We start from the raw sequence: 20,586 nt of genomic DNA, 5'->3' as shown, positions 1-20,586 counted from the left end.
GGAAGGTGGGGCTTTATTTATAAGTTCCTGATGTGCTGCTGCCTTTTTTCAGAGATGCCCTTCCCAGCTAGGAGGTAGCCTAGTCACAATCTGCCTGCAGCGGTGTTGCTGAGCTGCCATGGGCTCTGCCCAGCTGCTGTGTGAACTTCCTTGTGGTTTTGTTTACAGAGGTATAGTAAGAACTGCCTCAGTAATGGCAGACTGCCTCGGTAAAGGTGGACTGCCTCAGCAGTGGTGGACTGCCTCAGTAAATGCAGACTGCCTTGGTAATGGTGGACGTCCTTCCTCCCACAGAGCTGGACTGTCCTGGGTCCAGCTGTGCTTGCTGTGAAACTCAATCCAGAATATTTCAGATTGCTGGTCTTTGTAGGGGTGGGACCCGTTGAGCCAGATCACCTGGCTCCCTGTTTCAGCCCCCTTTTTTTTTTCAGTTGAATGGGCGGCTCAGTCTTCCAAGCATTCCAGGCTTCAGTTGAAATGCCTGCCCAGATTTGTGTGAGTTTTTGTGCAGAGACCCACTGCGCTGGCTGAAACAGCTGTGCTGGAAACTCATGGCACTTTTCAGCCCGGGAATCTCCTAGTCCGTGGGCAGTAATAACTCTTTTGAAAATGCAGTGATCACTCACTGTCTGCATTGTTCTCCATGGGGACTGCACTCCAGAGCTGTTCCTATTCGGCCATCTTAGATTCCCCCCCCCTCCACCCTGTATATTTTCTAAAAGGTTCTCACATTCTTTTAATTAACTTCCACGAGGGGAGGGCAGAAATCAAATTAATAAGTCAGAAGGGAATGCTGCCATTTAGGGAAGAAATGAGCTTTGATGTGAAACAATCTTCAGTTCGGATCAACTCTCTAGCTGTGTGGCTTTAGGAAAGTTGTTTAACCTCTCTGAGCCTCAGTTTCTGTATCCAAAATGTGTGCATAGCAATCCTTTCCATTCAGGGTTCCTGTGAGAATTAAATGAGATGATGTAAGTCAATCTCTAGCTCAGTCCTTTTGTCTTAAATTAAATATATCCACAAAATTTTGCAGCTCCTCCTATCCAGAGGTGAAGTTTATTTTCCTGTCGCTGAATATGGGCTGACCCTGTAAGTGGCGTTGACCAAAAGAATGTAGTAGACGTGACATCATGCAACTAAACCTTAAGGGACAGTGCAACTTTCACCGGTGCCTTCCTGAAGCACCAGAGAATGCAGATCAGGAAACTGGTCTAGCCTTCTCCCAGGAAGGAGCATCAGAGTGTCCAATCAAGTGTCCCAGCACAGCTGCTAGACATGTGCCTGAGGTCATCTGGGGACCTTCCAGCTGAGACAAGCAGAAAATTACACAGCCAACTTACAGAATTGTAAGCAATTCTGCTTGATTTAAGTCATCATGTTTTGCAGGGATATTGTGTTATATAGCAGAGGCTACTTGAAACAGTCCTCAATATAGACTGGTTGAATTGAATAACTGTAGAGGTTAAAATCCCTTGAAAAATACAGCACATGCTTTTAAGCACAAGCTGCTATTATTATTCACACTGACTAGTTATAATAAGAATACAATAAGAGGTAACAATGTAACAGTCATGGTTGTTTGATGCCTTCTTATTTCCTGTCCCCTGGGAGAAGACCACAGTCAGCTGGAACAGGATTTGACAGGCTCAAATAAGCAGCAACCTTCTTTGCACACAAACATTTTATATCGCTCTGTCTTTTCCTGTCTGTAATAGCTCTGCATCGCCTCACTGGGCCACCTGGGATGGTACCACAGCTCCTATTAATATTGCCATACGTGGCAGCATTGCACTCTAGTGCCACGCTCTCAGCTGCCTGTGTGTGGCACAGTGCCTATTTTTAGTGTTTTACATCTATAATTATGTATGTTTCACTGCATCTCAAATGCATATTTGCTCTGGGGAGAGGTTATGCTTATGTAATCTCCGCTATTTTTGATAGGACAAAATGTGTTATACCAACCTGCTAAGTCTCATTCAACTAGAGCAAACAGTCCAACAGTCTCTTCCTCACTCAAACTCCCATGTAAGCAGGAGTGATATTTGGGCCATTTTGAGTACTGGTAATGCATTGTCACTGACAAATCAGAATAGAACCAGCCATTACATCACATTGGTGTTTATAGCTCTGTTCTTAAGAGCCACTTTAGTCTACAAATCTATTCATGATTTTTACAAATTAACATTCCCTGCAAGGAAACCAGTCAACTGGGGAGGGGAACTTCATGTAATCCTGGTCTTATCCAGATGACATCAGCCTTGCTGACTGACTGAATCCATTTCCCAAAGCTTCATGTCCTTGGCCAAGAAGTTTCTCCAATGGAGTTTTCTAGCTCAGAAGGAGGAAGAACTGGCAAAGTCAAGACCAACTTGGTAGGCCTCAGTGAGGGAGGTCTGGGGCCCAGGCCTAGCAGATGGAGCAGGTAACCTGGGGAAGGCCCCGACTATGGGGATGCTGCAGAGATCCAGGTAGGGAGATGGGTGCGGGCCAAAGCAGCTGAGCAGCCGGCAGTGGGAAGCAAGCAGATAGGAGCAGGATCCCAGGCCTGCAGAAACCAGATCACAAGATGCCCCGGGAAAGGGAATTCCACCTAGGGGAACACAGTCTTTTACTCATTTACTCACTCATTCTTGCATTCAGTGGACATTGACGGAATTGTCTACTGGGAGGCAGATACTGCCCTAGTAGCCAGGGAAACAGATAAAAACATCTAGCTTACTTACAAGTTATCTGTTTTTCCCTATGTATTAAAATGTTTAAGTAGAAAACTTAGAAAATGCAGAAAAGAATAAAGAAGAAACTTTACTTTCTGCATTGTCTTCTCTCAGAGACCATCCTTGTTAACGTCTGGCTTATCTTCTGATTTGTACATAATACATACTTTTTAACCTCAGAATTGGGATTGTGTGATATCAACTATTTTTCACTCAGTATTATATTTCCAGAATCTTCTTACATCTCTAATAGTTTTTGTGAATATGACTTTTAATGGATGCAGAAAATCTCATTTTGGGGACTTGCTATAAATTATTTAATGGCCCTCAATTCTCATAAATGTTGTCTCCAAATAAAAAAATTTGTATCCCCTTAAAATTGTCATTTATGGCTGGGCATGGTGGCTCATGCCTGTGATCCTAACACTTTGGAAGGCCAAGGAGTGTGGATCACCTGAGGTCAGGAGTTCGAGATAAGCCTGGCCAACATGGCGAAACCCAGTCTCTACTAAAAATACAAAAATGAATGGAGCATGATGGCAGGTGCCTGCAATCCCAGCTACTCAGCAGGCTGAGGCAGGAGAATAGGTTGAATCCCGGGAGGTGGAGGTTGCAGTGAGCCGAGATTGCCCCACTGCACTCTAGCTTGGGTGACAGAATGAGACTCCATATCAAATTAAAAAAAATTGTCATTTATATGACAGAAAAACATGCCATCTACTATCTTCATGAAAAATGAAACTAAATAGAGTGGTGGTCTCTTCTATTGGAGAAGTATATCAGAACACTAGTGAAAATTATAGTACTATATCAAATAACCTCAATTAGCTCTAGTTTGTAAAAAAAATTTCAAACTTCCATACTTTTTCATACATTATTTTCACTATTATAGCTATCAAAATGATAATAATCATCATTGGCAAGAGTACAGAAAAATGAACACTTACATATGTCTATTGAGAGTTCAAATTCCATTATGTTAAAAGATTTTAAAATGCTCAGACCCAGCATTCACCTTCTAAGAATTTGTTAAGAAATTAATATTAAGTATGTGTACAAAGATTTATGAAAAACAATATTTATATCAGCATTATTTTTGTGCTTAATACAGAGTAACTTCTAAAAATGGAAGCTGTAATTACCAGTACTAGCATCACCAACTCCTTTTCCAGCCCCATCTGGCTTTTAGAGTAAGAATGTTATAATTAATACATTTTTACATTGGGTATCATCTCTTTCAAGAATTATTTTTTGACACTTACATTGTTTTATAATCATGTTAACTGCAATTATTGAGAAATTAACTTTAAATTTCTTGGTTCTCTATTAAGCAAGGTTTCTTTTATATTGCTTTTCCTCACATCTAAATTATTTATTTTGCTTCATTTTTCAGCCACCTGGAGCATTTCTTTGATGATTTTTGTTTTCAAGACATAATAGCCACAACAAATGTTGCTTGTGACTCCGTCCCCATAAAATTACCCACACACTTTGGGAGGGCTATGACTGGGATTGCAGGCACCATCCCAGGAGCAGGAGCACAAAAACAATTACGAACATACAAGACTGGTACCTTGGCTCCATATAGTCTTAGTTACCAATCTCAATCCTTTGAAAGCCTTTGGATTTTGATAATATTTTATTTTAGAATTTACTAAGAAGTGTGACCTAGTGCCATTTCTTTCTTTCTTCTTTTGTAGGTAGTTTGGGTGTTTCTACCCCCACCCCGGGGGACTAAATGATTATAGGATTTTACATTTTTTGTTCTTGAAATGCAAACATTTTAGCCATCTATGTATCAAAGAGCTCTTAGAGGGGACAGAAAATCTTTTCTTAGAAGGCCATACGGCTTTCTAAGCAGGTCATAGGGTCTGCAGTGGCGAGCATGCAATTCTGCTGTTGTAGCAGGAAACCCACCAGAACCAAAGCATAAATGAGCAGGCATGGCTATTTTCCAATAAAAGTTTATTTACAAAAGCAGAAAAACAGCCTTCCGGGGCAGTTTGCCTCTAGATTCTACAGACCCAAGTCTTCCTTCAGCTCGGGGAAATTTTCTGTCATATCTTGAGTTATTTTTTCTCTTTCATTTGCTCTGTTGCCACCATTTAAAATCTTACATAGTGAATTGATCTTTACATCTAGCTTCCTTTCTAGGATCCTCTCCCCTTTTTCTTTCTCTCTCTCTGTTCTCATTTTCTCTATTTCTTGCCTTGTTTTCACTGATTCTGGGAGGATTTCTTGAGCTTACTTCTAAATTCACAGATTCTGCATTCTGTTCCATTCAATCTGCTTTGTATTGCCTTCATAGCACTAGCAAATTTCCGTGATTATGCTTTTCTCTTTTTTTAAATTGCACTTTAGGTTTTGGGGTACATGTGAAGAACATGTATGATTGTTGCATAGGTACACACATGGCATTGTGATTTGCTGCCTTCCTCCCCATCACCTATATCTGGCATTTCTCCCCATGCTATCTCTCCCCAACTCCCCACCCCCTGTGGCCCCTCCCCTATTTCCCCGTGACAGACCCCAGTGTGTGATGCTCCCCTCCCTGTGTCCATGTGTTCTCCTTGTTCGACACCCGCCTATGAGTGAGACCATGTGGTGTTTGATTTTCTGTTCTTGTGTCAGTTTGCTAAGAATGGTGGTTTCCAGGTTCATCCATGTTCCTACAAAGGACACGAACTCATCGTTTTTGATGGCTGCATAGTGTTCCATGGTGTATATGTGCCACATTTTCCTTGTCCAGTCTATTATTGATGGGCATTTGGGTTGGTTCCAGGTCTTTGCTATTGTAAACAGTGCTGCAGTGAACATTCGTGTGCACGCTTCCTTATAGTAGAATGATTTATACTCATTTGGTTATATACCCAGTAATGGGATTGCTGGGACAAATGGAATTTCTATTTCTAGGTCCTTGAGGAATCGCCACATTGTCTTCCACAATGGTTGAACTAATTTACACTCCCACCAACAGTGTAAAAGTGTTCCTATTTTTCCACATCCTCTCCAGCATCTGTTGTCTCCAGATTTTTGATTATGCTTTTCACTGGGAAACTTTCTTTCTGGATTTCAGGGATTCTCATTAAAAGAAACAATATCTCTAATCTTATGGGAAATACCAACATCAGAGATCATTTTTACCCTTGTTTATTGGTACAGTTTCATATCATAAGAGAGTATTTGTTTTGATTTCTCAAAATAAGCTCTGTTTCTTAAATCACTGAACCTTTTCCTACCTCTGTTAAATTTTCTTTTATTGTACCTATTGGCAGAGGGAAAACTATTGATCCATTGTTACAACTTGAGAATGATTCTATTAGAAACGTATTTAAATACGTTACTCACAGAAGGGAGAGGACTTCTTGGTCTATTCTGTAGGTATTTTTCTAGTTTGGAGGTCCAGCTGACTATGAGGAACAGAAAGTGCATGAGTGGGAAGGTCAACGTGCAGCAGGAAAATGCACCATTTCCTGGAGGTTTCTTTTCACCCTGTGCAGGCATCAGGGCAGCAGCATCCGCAGTCATCTGCAGGGCACTGAGATTTGCGCACTCCACTGCTCGGGACCCTCTCCTGGTCATCCTCACCTAGCCTTTCCAGTGAGGACTCCATTTGCTTTCCTATTGAGGTAGGAGGCATAATTTGACTTGGAGGTGGAGCTTGGACCCCAGACCTAATTAAGGATTAGCTAAAACAGGTCAGGGCAGAAGCACCTCCCCATAAGACACACCCATCAGTGTGCCATGTCCATTTATCAGTGCCATGGCAACACCCAGAAGTTACCTCCCTCTTCCATGGCAACACCTGACAACCCAGAAGTTCTAGAAATTTCTGCATGGACCCCCCCCCTTATTTTGCATATAATTAAAACTGTATATAATATAAAATTGCATATAATAAAACTGTGAGTGCATCAGCGCTTCTAAGCTGCAAACTCTGGGCACACCGCTTATAGGGCAGCCCTGGCCTGTCTGCTGCTGTACACTGCTGCCTCAATAGAAGTGGCTGTTTAACACCGCTGGCTTTCCTGGGAGAGGCCAAGAACCCTCCTCGGCTAAGCCTCAATTTGGGGGCTTGCCTGTCCTGCATCAATAGGGCAGGAAGATTTATTATTGTCCGGAGCATGTATTTATCTGCCATGACCATACTAACAGCCCCAAATCAGGGCACCAAATCCTTGCTTTCATTGAGTCTCCTCAGCAATAGCTGTTTTTTTCTTCCCACACTATTTATACCACATGAAGCCTGATGTGAGTGGTGCTCTTGGTTGTCTTCTATCAGGGCAGTGGGACAATTCCTAAAGTTTTTTAATTTGCCCCATACCAATTACCCTGAGGTCCACACTAGTAAATAACATGAACCCAACGAGGAGGGGCTTTTGCAGCTCTTGGGGAATCCCCTCCACTTCTGCAGGAGCCGTTTCTGTGTCTGCATGAAAAGGCAGCCTTCCTTCAGCCACTTTCCTTCTCCATCACATCCTTTAAGGAAAAGTACTCAAGTGTCTAGGTTATCCATGGCTTACAGAGGTTTCTTTCTCTCTTTATTTTTTTTTTTTTTCGTTTTTTAATTTGCCATAATAAGGTTTGGAGAGGCAAGGGAATCAAACAGATAAACTCTAATCGCTCTCTGGAAATGGAAGCCACAGTTTCTTCTTGATTCCTTCTGACACCTTGAATTAACAGACTTGGAAACTTTTCTCTTGCTTCCTGCAATAACTCAATTCAGCTGGGAGGCACTTGTGGTCCCCTTGTTTGGAGCAGTTCTGTCTTCTCATACGCCTGTGATTTTTCTTTGTTTGCTTTAACCCATTGCTAGGAGTTAACCCATTGCTGGGAGTTCTGTCAGCGATTGTGTGGGTCCCTGTGTGAATGATTTAGGCCAGGATGATGGGAGAAGGGAATGGATTAAATTGGATGGAGTTCCGTTTGGCTGATTGGAAGATCTAGAAGCTGAAGGGAGAAGAGGGAGCTAGAAGAGGCTGGGGTAAGGGGTCAGCATGGACGGGAGTGGTGGCGGGAAGTTTAGACTCCCTGCTCAAGCTTCCTTTTCTGTGTTTGGTATTTGCATTGGGGGGTCTTTCTATTGCAAGCACAAAGCCCACCTTAGAGGGTGTTAACTGAGGAAGGGAAACTGAGGGAGAGTTCTGGTTTCAAGTAGAGCTGAATTTAAAGTACAAATTCTTTGAGAATCCAGTTTCTATCACTTCTGTGTGCTTTCTGCTATATGAGATTGATTCTCAGGTTCACTGTAGTGGCCCCTAAAACTTCTGGGTGATAAAGTGGCTGTAACAGCCCCAGCCTCACCCCTCCCCTACCCCTCCCCACCAGCTTAATTCCAACAGCATAGAGCTTGGATCTTTCCCTTGGTTTCCATTAAACATTTTTTTAATTAATAACAGCTTTATTGAGATGTAATTCACATACCATACAATTCACCCACTTAAAGTAAAATTTAGTGGTTTTAATATATTCATGGAATTATGCAACCATCGGCACAATCAATTTTAAAACATTTTCATTACCTCAGAAAGAAACCCCATTCCCATTAGCAGTTACTCCCCATCCCCCTCTCCCCCAGCCCTAGGCAACCACGAATCTACTCTCTGTCTCTATGGATCTGCCTTTCCCGAACATTTCACACAATAGGTGGTCTTTTGCGATGAGCTTCTTTCACTTGGCACTATGTTTGAGAGGCTCAGTTACGTTGCAGCACATGTCTGAATCTCGTTTCTTTTCATGGCTGAATAATACTCCATTGCATGGATATATCATATTTTGTTTACATGTTCATTGGTCTAAAGATACTTGGCTTATTTTCACCTTTTGTCTATTACAGTGCTGCTGGAAACATTTGTGCGCATTATGTGAACATTTAGTTTCATTTCCCTAGGGTGTGTACTTAGGAGTGGAATTCCTGGGTGATACAATTCACCTTTTGAGGAACTACTTTTTTCCAAAGCAGCTACACTATTTTACACTCTCACCAGCAGTGTCTAAGGGTTCAACTTATCCAATTCCTTGCCAATCTTGTTCTGATCTATCTATTTGACTGTAGCCATGCTTATGTTGTGAAGTCATACCTTATTGTGGACTCCCACTAAACTTTTGAAAGCCGTTCTGATTGGACCACGTTGGGTGGTAAGACCATTTCTGAATCAATCTATGTGTCAAGGTCCATTTTGTGCTGGATTGACCAGACCTGGGTCAATAGCTTCATCCTGGAGATCCTTCTAGACCATGTGGACTCAGGATGAAGAAAAGGGTTGACTCCAAGTTCAAAATCACCATCATTACTAGGGTAAGAGAAGTTGGGATGCTGGGAAGATGAGAATTCATGTCTACTAAAGCTCAGCAGCCAGCAGTGTGAGGAGGCTGTGCCCTGACCCAGGCCTGGATGAAAATCGGCTTCAGGGTTTAATCCCAAGGAATTGCTGTTCTGGGTGTCCCCTTCACTGTGCCCCTGGCACCACGGCCACTTATCCATGGCACTGACCAGTTCTAGAAGCTTTAGCCCACTCTCACCTCCAGTTCTCACCCCAGCAAGGCTGTTGATGAGGATCTGAAAAGACAGTTTTGAAATGTTTGTCAAACAGACCCCTCCTTCCCATTTTGGAAATCGTGAATTCTTCAATATGGCCCATCTGCCTTGTATCTAGCAGATGTTCCTCAGACCTTCTGGCCTATAAATACCACCCTTCACTAATATACAGTATGGATAAGATTTTTTTTTATTTTTATATACAGTTGGTCATTTTCTGAGGAATCTTGGAAGATAGATGGGTATGTGTTTCTGTTGTTGTCTTCCTGCACTAGAGAAGTAACTCCAACGTGTTTCCTGGAGATGGCTTATGACTCCAGCAATCTATTTCAAGGCTGGGTTAAAAATGATGCTACTTCTACCAAAAATACAAAAATTAGCCAGGCATGGTGATGTGCGCTTGTAGTCCCAGCTACTTGGGAGGCTAAGGCAGTAGAATCGGCTGAACCAGAAGGCAGAGGTTGCAGTGAGTCAAGATCACATCACTGCATTCCAGCCTGGGTGACAGAGCATTTTTTTTTTCAAAAGAAAAATAATGCTATCTCAAAACACATCATGTTTCACTGGACACTCTCCACATAGTCAATAATATAATAGAAATCAGCTCTCACCTATTGAAGGTTTACTACATGGTGGGCACTATGGAAGACAGTTTCATGTATTACCTCATTTAATCATCAAATCCTCATGTTATTCTCACATTATAGATGAGGAAACTGAAGCTCAGAGAGGTTAAGTGACTTATCAAAAGTCACACAGTAAACTACAACAATTCACATATAGTGCTAGAATTTTTAAGTGACCCTGACTGCCACTGTGAACTTCCCATCACTATATCCACCTAGACCTTCCTCCAATCCTGCAGAGCCTCCTTGTGAATATAAGAAACCCATCCCCCAAACTGCCTTCCTGGTTTGGCCATCATCGAGGTCTGCCTGGCCTCTTAGGTACTCTACTCTCTGGCTCCCTGACCCCAGTCTTCCTTCCTTCAATCCATCCTTTGCCCTCCAGCCAACTTTCTCTTGTGCAACACTGATTGTAACTGCCTGATTCAAAAGCCTTCAAAACCAAGGGTTGGAAACTCCTCAGTGCAGGGCACGCACAGGCTCCTGTGACGCTGTCTCTCTTGCTGTCCCCACACCCTCTGCTCCGCTGCTCATGTGAACTGTTTGCAAGTCCATCCATGCACCATGCTGCTTCTCACTTCTGTCTTTGCACCACTAGTTATTTTGTCTTCTTACCTCTGTCCCTGCCCCTCACCAGTTTCACTCCTCTGTGCCCTTCATCCTTCAAGGCCAAATCTATGTAGCAGCCTGTAGAAGAAGACACTTCTTCAAAACCACCGGGTAGACACAGCCACCAGGTCTTTAAGCAGGAACTCCATGGCCTTGTAGCTTCGAATCACACCGGCCTACCTGGTTGACCCACTTACTAGGTTGTCCTCAGAGTAGGTAATAGAAATACTGCTACGGTCATCTGGTCGACCTGAAACCTTTTTCTTAACAGAGATCAAAGCTTAACCCATATCCCATATGGCCGAGTTCATGTCCCCTGGGCCATTTCAACAACCCAGACATAAGGAGACTTGGCCAGTTTTTCCATCTGCAAATTGAAAGGGAATGTTTCCCCCGGATAATCTCCAAGGCCCTTTTCTACTCTTAATTTCAGAATTGCACGTATTATCTTATCTTAGGGTCTACACTGAGCTAAACATGATCTGACATTTCCCCATCTCTCTCTGAGACTTGCCCCTTGTCCCTTGGTTACTTTCAGGGTACAGCGTACTCCTGGAAAGTCATCTGGGCTATAAGGAGTGGGTACTGTGCTTCCATTATTCATGAGTCCCAGGCCCAGCAGTCCTACAGATGGAGGATTTGAGCAGTGCGTCCCCAGCAGGCTACATGTCCTACTTGAGCAGGAATAAAAGGCCAAGTTGGATGCCTGCAGGAAGGGTAAACAAACCCATACATTTGCTACAACAAAATAAAGAAAGAAAGAACGAAAAGAACTATTGATTATGTGGCAATGAAGTGCCTGGGGCTTTAACAGACATTCAAAATTGGACGCATTGCTCAAGATCAATAGTAGGTTTTATGCTTCTGACCTAAAAAGTACCAGCTCTATGTAATTTAAACACCGACAGCCATGAGGATAACTCCCAGCATCTGGCCTGCTTTCCTCAGGTACCCTGGATTCAACTGCGGCCGTCTCTGCAGCCATTTTCCTTTTACTTTCTTTCTTTTTTCTTTTTTTTTGCCAGAAGGTGACAGTGGATAAATAAAAGGATTATTTGCAGGAATGTGGAATCAACTGCTTCTGATATCATTGCCTAAAATGATAGCCTCAGACAGTAGTGTTGCATGGCTGAAGACTGGGAGGTAGGCTCGTGGACAGGAGGCAGGAAACAGGGGTGGGCTTCTGAGGTTGGAAATGAAGGACAGGAGAGGTGAGTGCTTACTGGCCAATTTCTCAGGCCTGGGGCTGTGCTAGGTGCACACAGCTTCTCCCTTGTCTTTGTGCCAGCCCATGGGATGGGAGGAGGTGCTGTTTTACAAGGGAAAAAACATAGTCAGTAACTTCCTTGATTGAGTGGGGATTTGGCTACAGCTAAGGGGAATGGCCAGATAATTTCTAGGGGGACATTTGTGTCTAAGAATTTTCACACGTGCATATTTTCACACACACACACTCACACATACTTCTTGTTGGCTGGGACAAACAGAAGCAGAAGAGGACTGTCACTATTATAGCTGTGGGTTCTGATGGCCTGAGATTCCATCCTGGCTCCATCAGTTATCAGCTGTGACTTGAGACCAGTTACTCAGCTTGCCTTTCTCTCAATTTCTTCCTATGTAAAATGGGGGCAATAATCATAATTAATAACAATAATTTCTACAGTTTAGGGTTCTTGGGACATTAAAAGGGTCACTACAGGTAAAGTTTAGCACGGAACAAGCACATGGTCAGTGTTAGCTAACTTTGGTAACTAGTAGGCAGGCAGGTTTGGCAGAGAATGTGGCTGTTTCAGGTTGCCAGGATGCAGGTCGAGATGTTGATTTCAACAGAGATTCCAGTTCAGCAGGGCCCAAGTGGGCCGACACCCACCCCAGCATCCTAGGCACATGCACACAGGTGAACCATGGCACCAGCCTTTCAGGAGGTAGGTTCCTACCTGTGGCTCTAGCTGCCCCCACCATGTCTCAGGCAGTGCCCTCCGGTACTCACTGGAGGGGACACCTTAACTGGGGGAGCCTGCAGCTTTTCTGGGTGCCTGACTCTCTTAACACCCCCAGAGACGATCTGTGCTGGCTCTGTTCACAGGCACAGAGTGCGTTTGTTAGGCAGAGTTGTATAAAGTTTTTTTCCCCCTCTTAATTTTGTGGCAGGATAAGATAGTTAATCTGTTTTGACACGCTATGTAAATGGCCCTCAGATCAGTATACGGAAGAAGCCATCCATAAGTCATGTCTTTTATACACACGTACTGGTGTGTACGAGAGAGAGAGTTATATTGGCTGTGAGAGGCAGAATAATAATGGCCATTATTATGGCGAATTCAGGGTCGCCACATTCACTCCACATATCAAATCCTCTTTCAATGAGGCCAGTTCCATCAGCTGTCAGATTCTATTAAATATATCCCTCAGACCCACTGACCAGCTGACAGGAGAGAAACTCAAAACCACACACCCCCCATTAGCATCATAAAATGTGAAGTCAGCTGGAAGAGATGATAACAGAACTGAAAACAGAAGAGATGAAAATCTGCAATGCCCTTGTGTCTTCCTAAATAGAAACCCCAAGAGTTACAAACACACCCATAAAATACCAAGGTGAAAAAAAACAACAACAACAAAAACAAAACAAAGATCATCCTGTTGGATGCTCATAACACAGAATGGTCCTTTTACCTTTTGTTAATGTGAGATTTGCATAAATGTTTCATGAGGTTAATACAATGCATAAACCAAAACGTTTATTAGGCAACATCTGTGCTGTTTTCCCAGATAATGCAGTGTTTCTTCCAAGTCAATGAAATATAACCCATCATAAGATTGGGTTGTTAAAATACTTGTGCAAGGGCTGTGATCATATTTTACACTTTTGCAGATGTTCTGGTTCTACCAGAGAATTTCTTAATCAGACAAGAGTTCGAGATGGCTGGCACCTTGGAAGAAGGTGTAGAGGTTCCCTGGGAGACAGAACAAGAGAGAAGAAGAAAGATTTCTGTGAGTTGACTAGATTTGCTTCTCCATTTTTTCAATCTAACTTTCTAAATTTGGATTTATTTGCAGAGATATTCACTAAATACTTGAAGAAAAAAAATTAGATCTACACTTAGAATCTACCATGATCCAGAGACTGGGTCAAAATGCCCAATGGCTATGTGCAGCTACAGCCCTATCATGATGCTGGTTCCATATGGGACTCTTTAAAGCAAAAACAAAAAAAAGTTACGAGACCAATAATTTTTAATGAAACTTGGCTTAGCTCACAAGTAAGTCCAGCAGATGAAACAGCAGCCCAAGCTGGAAACATGATTTTTCTTCTTCCTGGCAGGGATGAAAGAAAGCATCGCTTCAATTAAAAAAGAACCTAATGGAGATATGTTTTGTATTATCAATTTTATGCAAGTAGAGATTTAGACATTGTCTCTCCCTCCTGGTCTCTAAGGGAACCCCTCTCTTTATCTGATGACTGTGTTAAATCATTTTAAATGTAGAAGTCTTCCTAATCCTGCTTTTTGGGTTGGACTTTTGATGGAAAGTTTCACTCAAAAATTATTGAAAGCTCGTCTCCATCAATTTGGGGCAGATTTTGGAGGTAGAGAAAGTTACCAGGAAATGAGGATGGAGCGCTCTCTCTCTCTCACCTCTCTCTCTCTCTCTCTCTCATCACTCTATCTCGCTGTAGCATTAGGTTTCCCACTAGTGACATCATTTGGGGCTGGATAATTCTTTGTTGTATGGGCTGCCTGTGAATGCTATGATGTTCAGCAGTTTCCCTAGCCTCTACCCACTAGATTCCGGTGGCATCTTTCCCCCAGTTTGTGACAACCTCCAAAGTCTCCAGATATTACCAAATATCCCTTGGAGGGTAACACCACCCACCAGTTGAATGCTTTAGTATTTTCCCTGAAACACTTGGACATTTGTTTAGTGCCATGTCTGGGTGTCCCCTGTCGGATTATTTGCTTAAGGACAAAGGTGACTTTTTATTTAGGTAGCATCTGAGTCTGTTCATATCTAGTGGTCTAGCTTTGTCTGGGTTGGAAAAATCCCATGTGTTAGAACACAGAGGAAGAACACTGGTTGTAAAAGGCAGCCCATGTAACTGTGGGATGAAATGAGCCACGTAAGGATCCCCTTGTCCAGGTTCCTGCCTTCAGATGAAACAGCTAGGCTCACAGAGAACTTGTTCTGCCCTCACAAGTGTCCAGTTGGGGCGGGGGATCTTCCTGGCACCTCTGCCTTGTCTCTGCCTTGAACGTCACTCTGTTTTCTATTTCCTGGAGCTCTTACTGCTATTTGAAATCATCTTGCTTATTTATGTGTATACATTTGCCTCTATTTTCAATGGACTGTCTCCCCCGCTAGAATGCAAACTCCATGAGAATAAGAACTTTGCTTGCTTTAAGTGGCAGTGTAGCCTTTTATCCAAACTTGGGGGCTTTGGTATCAGACCTAAGATTGGCTACTTATTAGCTACATTGACTTTGGGCAACCATTTAGCCTCACTAAGCTATATTTTCCTTCTCTGTAATAATAATAATAATAAAGAGCAGTTCCCATCTGATGGAATTAAATGAGATCATACTTAACACATAATACGTGCTCCACAAACATAAGCTGTTATTGCTCAACCACCATAATTATACCTAACACAGTAGTGCTTGGCATTGGAAGAAACACAATAAATATCAGTGAAGTAAACGAATGAAAGAAACACAATAAATATCGGTGAAGTAAACAAATGAATGAATGAACAAATTCTCTTGTGTCTGTCTGTAATTTTATTTTACTTTTTTAAGATGGAGTATCACTCTTGTCACCCCGGCTGGAGTGCAGTGACTGGATCTTGGCTCACTGCAACCCCTGCCTCCTGGGTTCAAGTGATTCTCCTGCCTCAGCCTCCTCGGTAGCTGGGATTACAGGCGCCCACCACCACACCTGGCTATTTTTTTTTTTTTTGTATTTTTAGCAGAGACGGTGTTTCACCATGTTGGCCAGGCTGGTCTCAAAATCCTGACCGCAGGTGATCCACCTGCCTCTGCTTCCCAAAGGTCTGGGATTGCAGGCGTGAGCCACTGCGGCTGGCTTCTAATTTTAAATTTCTCTTGTTACAGTTGATAATTTGCTATCAAATCCTCTTTTCTATTTTCACTATAGCTGGGATGCCATGGTCTAATCTAATGTTTATTTCTAAGCAAGTAATTATAGAAATCATATATAAATAAAATATATATTGGGACCAATACATGTCCAATTTTTTTCTTGGTAACATTCCAATTGGTGGTATGTCTTCTCTTAGGAACTATCATTCTCTGCAAAGGCCTTCACTATTTTCTGAAATTCAGTTTTGTGCTGACCCAGACAGTTTTCTCTTTCTCATGAGTCTGTGGGGAATCTGTCAATGTCCCAAACTCGGTGAAAGTTGGACAGGGACAGTGGCAAGTGGAGCGCTTGGATGAGAGGCAGTGACATCGCTCAGCCTCCTCCCGCATATGAGTGGCAAATCACCATGTGTGAGAAATATGCTCAATCAGAGAAGAAAAAGAGATGTAATTATGTCGTTTATAATGAATTCTGAAGGAAACAAAGAATTTAAGAAGGAAAACTCTGGAGACGATCAGATCCGAAGCCTTTTGGATCATCTGAGCTGCCCTGGAGAAGACGCATAGCTGATCAAACATTCGTGCCGATCATAGGAGGCAGTCCTGGCCCCTGAGAATGCTCAGAAGGAAGCAGAAAAACTCAGGAGCCCAAGAAAACACAGTCCAGCTTTTATTAAAGAAATTATATGCTCCTCTCGGCTTCCACTTGCATCGATAATATCAACTTTTGGACAAACGCGTCTCTCTGGGGAACAGGTTCTGAGACTGGCTCCTAATCTTCTTCCTTTGAAGTATCCAAGGGCTTAAAGGCATGTGTCAATATCTGGGGCCTCTGGCCTTTGTAGGAAGGGGTTCGAAAGGGTCCTGCTGTGGAGGAGAGTGAGACCACCAGCATCCACATCCCCCTTTCTGGGCTGACTGTTTCCATTCAGCCAGCCTTCAGCCTCCAGACCACCACCTGCCCACGCTGCAGTGAGGACTCCCTGAGGATCCTGTGTCTCATAAAGAGGTGGTCACCATGCACCTCCTGTTTTAACACAGGCCATGCTCAGGGGTTTCCACTTTCAAGAATAAAATATTTCTAAAAGATTGATTATGGCCCTTGTTATATCATATGATATGGAATATCATCAACTAACTCTTTTGAAAATTATAATGAGAATTGAGTTTATTAATATCTTTGCATACTATCGTCTTTACCAGCATTTCCCAAGTGTGCTGCTAATGTAACAGCCAACACCTAGTTCCTGTGTATTCTGTCACAGGCCCTGTGCTAAGCACTGCACGTGCTTCATCATACATGCTCTTCACACCAGATACAGCAGATTAGTATGATGATGCTCATTTCATTGAATCCAGATCCTATACTATAACTAAGGTTTTCTGTCAAGTGATTTTGTAAAAGTCACTTGACCACAAAACCTTAAAGTATAGGATCTTTATTTTATACTAAAGTATAGTAACAAAATTCATTAACCAAGATTAATGAATGTTGTCACTATAGGAATTCTCAGACTTTTAATATATTTACATCCGTTAGAAATCTTCAAGAGGGAGAATAAAATATTTAAACTTTTCTAAACATATTTTTACCATGGAACACTTTTTTCCCCTGGTGTTATTTCCAAGGGTTGGTTTTCTATAGGAACCTTGCTAGGGAGGGTATGTTCCTAAAGAAACACAGAATCTGCTTTCTGGATTAGTCACAAGGTTGCAAAGTAGATCATTGAATGTTTTTGTTTTGTTTTTGCTTGTTTGTTGTTGAGTGAATTCTTATGTTTCTACAAACTACTTTCAAAATTGCAATATCAGAATTGAAAACCTGATACAGAGCCAAGGCTATACCATGCTGGATATCAAAAGTCATGGGACTACTTCGGCAGAATTTTCACTGCTTATAAAAATTCTCACCAGCTCCTTCATTTTACCCTCTAGGCAATTTCCTAACTTACGGGATCTTTTTCCGGGACTGGAAGAGATTCTTGCAGCAGAACCTCTACAACTTACCTGAGAGCAGGGGCTAAATAGTCCATGGACTGAATCTGGCCTGCCACCTATTTTTGTAAATAAAGTTTTATTGAAACACATCCATACACATTCCTTTACATACTGTCTCAGCTGCTTTCACACTATAGGCCCAGAGTTAAGTAGCTGTGACAGAGACTGTACAGACCACAGAACCTAAAATATTTACTATGTGGCCCTTTTCAGAAAAAGTTTGTCAACTCTTGGCTCAGAGCAACATATTTACAATGACTGTAGAGCCTGGCTACAGTGCAAAACTTCTTCAGTAGAAGCCACTGCCTAATATACAGTAAGTTCAATTTAAGGCAAGCTATTGCCATGGCTTACACACCCTTTAAATTCAGAGATCCTATGTGAAGCCTGTTTTCTGTAGAAGGAGAAAGGAAAAAGACACCAGTAATGATTAAGCTATGATTAGGTATCTGGAAAGGTACATATACTGCCCCATTTATAACAATTTAGATAAGCAGATGGTGACCCTATTTTATGCAGAAGAAAATTAATTCAATGAGGTGAAGTCATTTGATCAATAAAGGATTTGCATCTCAAACTCTGACTCAAAGTTAGGTGCTGATTCTACAAAATGCTTAAGAGTTAGGAATCTGAAATTACATAGTCAAGATTCCAATTCTAGCTCTGCCATGAACTAGCTTTGTGACTTCTGCAAGTGACATAACTGTGTGCCTCAATTTCTTCACCTGTGAAATGGGAAGGAAAATACTATTTTAGTAGAATTTTGAGTACTAAATGAGTTAATCTGTGATACGTGGCATATTAAGGGTACTGAGCATGTGTTGTTAATGTTAAGTGGGGAGGGGCAGAAAAGGATGGAGGATGACATCTAAACTTTTGCCTTGAACAAATTGGGAGTTGGGATGGTATATTTGCCTTATCACACATATAAGTGAACCTCTTGAGCGCAGAGGGTATTTTCCTGTGTCTTCCACACACCCCCTGTCACCTCAAATGCCTTGGACAACATATTCCACTGATGCTTACCGGTTGGTTGAAGGTAGAATCGGAGAAAGAGGACTATGAGAAAAGTGAATTTTTTTTTTCATTTTTATAAATTTAGGGGGTACAAGTACAGGTTTTTTACATGCATATATTGCATAGTGGCAAAGTCTGGGCTTTTAGTGTACCCATCACCTGAATAGTGAACACTGTACTGAATGGGTAACTTTTCGGCTCTCACCCCCTTCACACACTGTCCCAGCTTTTGGAGTGTCCAGTGTCCGTTATTCCACTCTGTGTGTCCGTGTGTAACCATTGCTTAGCTCCCACTTATATGTGAGAACATGTTGGGTTGACTTTCTGTTTCTGAGTTGTTTCACTTTGGATAACGGTCTCCAGTTCCACCTATGCTGTTGCAAAAGACACGATTTCATTCTTTTTTATGGCTGAGTAGTATTCCATGGTGTGTGTGTGTGTGTGTGTGTGTGTGTGTGTGTGTGTGTATAATAGGAAAGTGGAATCTTGAGCTACTAAAGCTGTTGGCAGAATGAGCTAATGTGGTGAAATTGGTTGGCACTAATGACTGATTTTTCCTTCAACTTCAGATGACTTGGCCTTTGTCTAATATTTCAGTGATCTACTACCCCAAGCTTAATGCCTTAAAACAACAATCATTAATCATCTCTCAAGATTCTGTGGGTTGATTGAGCTCTGTCGGGTGGTTCTTCTGTTCCAGGTGTTGCTGATTAGAGCTGGAATCATCTGGGGATTCAATACTGCTGAAGCAACCAAGAGGGCGCTCTCACACAGTTGCAATCAATACTAGCTGTGGGCTTGGAGTCCATTTGGGACTGTTGAGCAGAGCACCTTGATTTACCTCCATTTGGCCCCCCTTTGACTTGGGCATCTCACAGTGTAACTGTTGGGCTCCAAGGGAAGAAAGCTTAACTGTCTTTCTCAAAGAAAAATTGCACTTGGAAGTCCCGAGACAATTTTTTCGTCCAGATTCAAGGAGAGAGGAAATGGGCTGCCTTTGGATGACAAAGAATTAGTGGCCGGCCATCTTTAAGCCACCATACTCAACTCCTGAACCCCTGTCTGACCTTGCCCTGGAGCTGGTCAGCTGCAGTCAGCATCTTCCTCACCGACAAGTCACTCCTATTTTTCTGTTTGAGAGGTTACCCAGGTCTTAACTTTCAATGAGTCTCTTAGTGTGTGAACATTGCAGTATGTTCAGTAAGGCCTGAGGGAAGGTATTATCATGCCCCTCCTTGTCCTTTCATTGAGCTTCTTAAAGCAATTCCAACATTGCCCACACCTCTGCTTCTTCTGGTCTTCCTCCTCTACACCCAAATAACTCCTGCTTGCCATTCCTGTCTCAATTTAGGACTTGCCTCCTCCAGGAAGCAATCCCTGCTTTGTACCCACTCCCCTAGCTCAGTGCTCTCAATGCACCAGGTAAGGGATTTAACCCTCCCTTACCTGGCCCTGCCCATCCAATCATTGCATTTATCCCCTGAGCTGTCACAGGCTGCTCAGTTCCTGCTCATCTCCATTAGACAGAAGATTTCACAGAGGATGGGATCGTGCTTAATTCTCCATTGTGTTCTCAGAGCCTCACATGGTGCCTGGGATCCAGTTGGTGCTCAATAAATGAAATCTCTCCACTGTTTCCTACTCTCCTATTCCCAGAATCCAAGCCATCAAGAATGCTAAAGATTGGCAAAATTGGAAGAGGTTAAGCCTGGGAGAAATTAGTAGAGAAGGCATGAGACCCCAGGGGGAGGGGAACAGAGAGACGCTAAGAACAAGGGGACCCCTTTGCTGGGCCAAGAATCCTGGTACCATTGAGTCAAAGTCAGGCACTTGTGTCCCAATGGTTTCCTGAGCTATGGTAAAGTCTTAAACCCCAATAAATGTTTTATTCACATCCAAGAACACCTTATACCTTGGTGTGGCTCAAAGACCCTGCCTGGAAAGGAGAAGGGGGCACACTGAGAAGGTCACATCTTTGGGCTCTC

At 42.6% G+C, this 20,586-nt stretch overlaps 1 long non-coding RNA gene across 1 annotated transcript; it reads right to left on the bottom strand.

The window, feature by feature from the left end:
• Positions 1-710: 710 nt before the first annotated feature.
• LOC116534870 lies at positions 711-18,076 on the bottom strand. Its single transcript, XR_004261924.1, has 3 exons — positions 17,939-18,076; positions 13,749-13,805; positions 711-948 (listed from the first exon to the last, which is right to left on the bottom strand). It is a non-coding gene; the product is annotated as an uncharacterized LOC116534870 (long non-coding RNA).
• Between the last annotated feature and the right edge of the window lie 2,510 nt (positions 18,077-20,586).

The sequence above is a fragment of the Sapajus apella genome, unplaced genomic scaffold, assembly GCF_009761245.1.
Source record: "Sapajus apella isolate SASKATOON/1434 unplaced genomic scaffold, GSC_monkey_1.0 scaffold90, whole genome shotgun sequence".
Lineage (NCBI taxonomy): Eukaryota > Metazoa > Chordata > Mammalia > Primates > Cebidae > Sapajus > Sapajus apella.
This window is presented reverse-complemented; position numbering and strand designations above follow the sequence as displayed.